Source organism: Colossoma macropomum, unplaced genomic scaffold, assembly GCF_904425465.1.
Source record: "Colossoma macropomum unplaced genomic scaffold, Colossoma_macropomum, whole genome shotgun sequence".
NCBI lineage: Eukaryota > Metazoa > Chordata > Actinopteri > Characiformes > Serrasalmidae > Colossoma > Colossoma macropomum.
Window position 1 is genome coordinate 23350948 of NW_023494791.1, and position 6294 is coordinate 23357241.

Consider the following 6294-nt stretch of genomic DNA (forward strand, 5'->3'; position numbering starts at 1 on the left):
AAGGCTTCATAATCACTGCTTGAAATAGCACAGTTGTTATTCTTGAAATCTGTGCCCATAAAATTCAACCAAATGAAGAACCGCCTGTTAAATATCACTGGTTGCTGCTAACAAATGCTCTTTAACTGGTTTACACTTTATATTCAATGTAACTGAGTATACTGTGCCTCACTGGAGTAGGCTGAGGAAGATAGCAGAAAGCTAACAGGCTAATGCTTAATAAAAGACAAACTTCAAGTTCAACCCCCAGAGAAAGACTTAATAAAAACTGACATACAAAGTAAAGAATACATTACATGCTGTTTGCAAGCTTAGAAGGTCTTATGTAAACTAGAGCAAACATCAAAATCCAACATAATGCTGAGCTAACCCTACTAGCTTCACGCTAACATAACATATGAGGAGAATTAGCATATGTAATTTGTGTAGGCTATAAATAGAGTCCTCTGGCTAAAATGTTTCTCTCAGGCAGGTTAAGTCTTCTTCACAGATGGATTAACATTATAAACCTTGGCACAAAAGCATTTAACCATCCCATTAATAAGGATTATTAACACTTTTTTATTCCCACTTTAGGATGTTAGCATTTAACACTGTTAAATTGTTTACACTTCACAAGTTTTGTCCATCTCAAAGCATCATGGGGTGTAGGGGTGTGTTGCTTACAATTTTAGTACCTTCAACTTAAAGGACCTTCCTGTGTCCCTGATCATAAATGTGAACAGACTTTCTGTTCATGTGTTTTATTGTTGAGGAACAGTTGCATGTTTAGGTCCTTTCAAGGTTGGGTTATCCATTGTTCACCTTACAGGGCCCGTTTGCAAAAAAATGATTGACTGTCAGGTTAACTTTCTTCAAAGCCTTTTCTCAACTTAGTTAAAAGTCAAAAGTTCTCCTAGCTTACATTTTAGTGCTGCTTATGTTACGATAGCTTAGGTCTCCACCTATCATGCAGTGCCCCAGCCAAAGCAACACTAATGCTCCACTTAATGTAATTATTTGCTCTGATAGCTCTTCTTTATCTGAGCACAGACTGTGCTGTCTGTCTGAGAATGAGGAACTATCTGAGCACAGGTCACACTAATGTACCTTTTTATTCTTGGACAAAGAAATCTAAGCAACTTCTTGGCTCCTGAGTGGTGCAACTGATGTTAACTGCCTAATCGCATAAGTGTCAACCTATATGATTAACCCATATAAAATATGGTTTTGGAGGTTCACAGCTGTGTATGGCTGGGATACAGGACGTCTACTGTGATACAGTTTTTCCATAAATGTTGGCCAAGAGACATCAATAATTTTGTTGCACTAGGATTTTTCATTTCCTGTTTGATCAAAGCTGTCCACCTAGTGTCTCACTTACCAGTGACCACAAAATCCAGAACCGAAAACTGGATTCAACTGACACAGGCTATTCTGTATTGAGATGTGACATTTGGAGAACAAACAAAAAATCATTACAGACCTGTAATGTCATAAACTTCATTTGAAAGTGTTCACATTTCTTAGAATGAGTGCTCAGGAAACAGACACTGAGGAAAACTAGGTCTTTCATTTTGAGACATACACTATATAAACAAACGTATTGGGACACACCTTAATTATTGAGTTCAGGTGTTTCAGCCACACCCATTGCTAACAGGTGGATACAATTAAGCACATAGCCTTGCAGTCTTGATAGACAAACACTGGCAGTTACAGAACGTTACCTGCCTGACTGCATTGTGCCGAGTGTAAAGTTTGGTGGAGGAGGGATAATGCTATGGGGTTGTTTTTCAGGAGTTGGCCTAGACACTTAGTTCCAGTGAGGGGAAATCTTAATGCTTCAGCATACCAGGATATTTTGGACAAGTGTATGTTTCCAACTTTGTGGGAACAGTTTTTCTGTTCCAGCATGATTGTGCCTCAGTGCACAAAGCAGAGTCCATAAAGCTGGGTGAGTTTGGTGTGGAAGAACTTGACTGGCCCGCACAGAGCCCTGACCGCTACCCCATCAAAGACCTTTGTTATAGAATAGAACAGAGATTGCAAGCCAGGCCCTCTCGTCCAACATCAGTGTCTGACCTCACAAATTCTCTTCAGAATGAATGGGCAAAAATTCTCACAGACACACTCCAAAATCTTGTAGAAAGCTTCCCAGAAGAGTGAAAGCTGTTACAGCTGCAAAGGGGGCACCAACAGCATGTTAATGCCTATGTGTTTAGAATGGAATGTCATAAAAGCTCCTATGGGTGTAATGTGTAAGTGTCCCAATATTTTTGTCTGTATAGTGTATCTATGGAAGAGTTCTTTCATGAAAAATAATGGAAAAATCTGATAATGAAAATCTACCAATATGATGGAAAGATTAAAATTAGGACAGGTGTGTAGGGAAAGCAAGCCTAAATGGCTTGAATTTGATGGAGCTATTTTTGTACATACAGTTTCGTTTTGTGGAAAGAAAATCTTTATTTTGTTTTTCTCCAGTAATTTGTTCAGGAAGCACATAAAGACTAATTGAGGCCTGCTCTTAAAGAGGACTTTTTGGGGGGTTTGTTAGTGACTCTGTCTCATTTTAATTTAGACTTGGTCTTGGACTCCACAAAAGTGGTTTCGACTACAGCCATTTTGACTACCCATGAAGCAAACATGGCTAAATGTGACTAGAAATATATACAATTAGACAATTCAGAGGAGAGTGGACACAGAGATGTAAAGCAGGCCAACTGAAGTCCAGAAATAAGAGGTCAACTAAGGACACCTAGCTGAAATATTGTTCTAGCATCATAATCTGAGGTTGCTCACAGAGTCTTTTTCTATTTTGCCACCAAAAATTCATGGTAATCTCAACCGGCAAGGCTACCCCTGAGGCCATTCCATCAAAAACATATTGCTGTTTGGCCAGTCCTTTGTTCTTCAGGAGGCTATCAACATGAAACACTTCAGCAATGTGCAAAAATGATCTCACAAAGAAAGAAAATGAGGACAACTCAAACTAATGACCCAGACTGCCCACTCTCCAGAGCTCACTCCCCTAGAGCTATGGCATGAACTAAACAGGAGAGGAAGAGCTAAATAACCTTCAGCATATCAAAGCTCTATACATATCAAAGCTATACAAAGCTGAGAAGACATATTGGGTGATTTCCTGTTTGAAACTAGAAAACCAAAAGCCTGTGTAGTTACTAAGGTAAAGGGTGGCTATTTTAGTTTTGTGAACATTTAATGAAACTTCTACAAAAGAAAACATTCAAAATGTGACAGTAAGGATCTTACAAGAGTCTTGAGGACTTCTGTGAGTCTTTGTAGTTTTGCACTGTGCAGAGATGGGTAGTGATTAGTTTAAATTTGCTTTATTATGGGTACCCTAGTAAAATTTCAATGGATTTGGTTTCTTTAAGTGTTTCCAATTCATTCTCCTTCTACTCAGTATTAATATTTGTGAGCAGAGTAATTTACTTTTTACTCAGATACATTTCTACAAGTTAATTGATACCTAAGCAGGCTTTGTTCTGGTACCTTTGTATTTCTACACAAGTTGTTTTGAAAAGTACTTTTACTTCTACTTGAGTCATTAATTCACAGAAGTAACAACACTTTTACTTGAGTATGGGTTCATGCTACTCTGCTCATGTGCACCACTTTGTCATTGTACATACTTTTTAATGGAAGCCAAATACTATGTTTGCCAGCTTGGAAAACTGACAATGTGAAAGGTCACTATAAACTTTATTATTAAGGCTAGCCTCCATGATGACCAAAATGTCTGTAATCTTATTGGCAACTGGTTATACATATGCCATTTTGTTGGCATATATGGTTAGCACAAAAGGGGAAGGGGGGGAAACTTGTCATCTTTATTCCCAGCCACTAGAGTTTACAGCAAAAATAATGTAGCCTTCAGTGTCCCAGTAGTTCTGGAGGGCACTGCGTTATGCTTATGCCCTGTGTGGTCTTCCTCTGAGGAGCAGAAAGGGAAAAATTGAATAAACTTCTCTCAGCAGCACCATGCCTTTCCCTGAGACAAAACAGGAGCTAGTCACTGTGAACTTTACAGCCCTCCATTGTATAACAAAAGCAGAGAGGCTGTGACAGGCCCTGCTAAATACAACAAATCACTGGCACACGTAAAGCAGTTACAGAGCCGGCAGCCGTGGCAGAAAGGCATGTTTAAGTGCTGCTAAATGGCCATAACCATGGATTATTGTTCTAATTCTACTGACGTAGGTTATGAGAGCCGCAAATCCAAACTTGAGGAGAAAAACAGCGAAACGCAAGTCCCCTCCTGCAAGAGGTGTGCAGCTCATGTGGTACTGGAAAGGCCATCAGAGGGGCTATTGACCGCACCTCAGCTTCACCCCGCCAGCTCCTCTCCTAGTGTGCAGAGAGGAAATCGATGCAAGAAAAATGAGACCATTTCCTACATTAGCCTAAAGCACACAACAGTCTCACCCAGGGGGAAACTTTACAGCCATTCCACAGCTGGAAGAGAACATGAGAGAAATGATTCAAATGTGTCCATCATTTCAACACAAAGAAGACAGATCAACACAATTATTGCTTAAAGAAAGCAAACCAAGAAAAGTTATGTGGATGTGAAATATTTTATTCATATTTTATTTATATCATCATGTGTATATATATATATATGTATATTGTTTACACACACACAAAGCAAGTGAATTCAATGCAGTACTTTTTGTTCAGCACAACAGTAAAAGAAAGCAAAAAGACAGAAAAAGACACATTCAGGAGCAGTCTTGTTTTTAGCCTCTCATGCAGATTGAGGGTCATGATCAGAAGCAGCAGGTGGTGGTTTAGTTTGGAATGGAGATCTAAGGGAGTCTGACAGCAAGTGACATCAGCCTTCTGCGGCTCAGAGCACAAATACAGAGTGAAGAAAAAAAATCAACACAAACATATTGCTACCAGTTTGAAACCTCTCAACTGTGTTTTGTGTGCATGTGTGTGTGGTTTTTTTATCCACCATTTGAAAATGCTACTGCCCTTTACACTGTGGACATGATGAATAGACCAATAGAAATGGTCTAAAATTACTTTTTAAAATTACTTTTAAATGAACTATTATAGAATGATAATGTGACAAATTACTTGTCACATTATTTTACATTAACAGTTATAAACAACATTTCATTCTCCTGTAAATTTACCATTTTGGAAGTTTTGTTTTGACAACAACAATATTAATGCACCAAAGAACAATGTATGCATTCCTTTTCCTCTAGGGCTGGGCAATGAGACTGTATGTCATATTCTGAATATATTTACTTTTAGAATGCCTATAATATTTTCCTGCTTTTATATATATATATAAAAGCAGGAAAATATTATAGGCATTCTAAAAGTAAATATATTCAGAATATGACATACAGTCTCATTGCCCAGCCCTAAATAAATGTATGATCAAGTATCTCCACATTCCATGGAACCTTTGAGAATAGTGACATAGGCTAAGCTGTAACAAAGTCAGCAGCGCTATGGGAAATGACAGAATTTACTTCACATTCATCCCCAGTGTAACCTTACAATGCAAAACTTGCTCTGAGTCCTGACATTGGCTCCAGACAGAGACTAGTTTTACTGCTGAGTTTCTATCCAGCTCAAGAGCAGATATACATCTCTGTCAGTTCAGTGCACTATGGATATATAGTCACTTTTACTGAGTAACGCTGTGAACTCTTTGGTGGTCCAGCATTATAGAGTAGGTTCTGTGTTAGAGGCCAGCAAAAAACGTCCCAGGTGTCTCTGAGTAACAGCTCACCAAACACAGGAGAGAGAGACCAGAATAACATAAGCACTGTGTAAGCCTGCACTGCCACCATGTGGACAGAGAAGGCATCACACCAAAACAACCGTTAGGCACATTAGGAAGGGCAAAAAGAAAAAAATGAAAAGGTCTGAAACTGTTTTCTGAGCATCACCCAGCAGAATATGCTTCAAGTCAATGTGAATCAGAAATCATTACATTTTCCTTTTCTACTGTGACGTGTTTAGGGGTGAAATGCAGCATCAGTGTTGTGATGTCATCAGAACCCAGAAGACGAGCAAGTTACTACGCTAGATATGACATGACATGATTAATATGACCAGGGACATGAGCTAATAAGGTAAAATGTAAGGCCAATTTTAATCTGAAGTAAACATTAAGGTTTCCACTGCATGTTACCCCAAGTGGTTACATAATTCACACTGCACTTGCTCAGTTAGTTACCTAGTGACATTGTGCTGCATATTACACTGGTTCCGTATCACCATAACAGAAGTACACAATGCTGCAACACCCTAGCAACTACT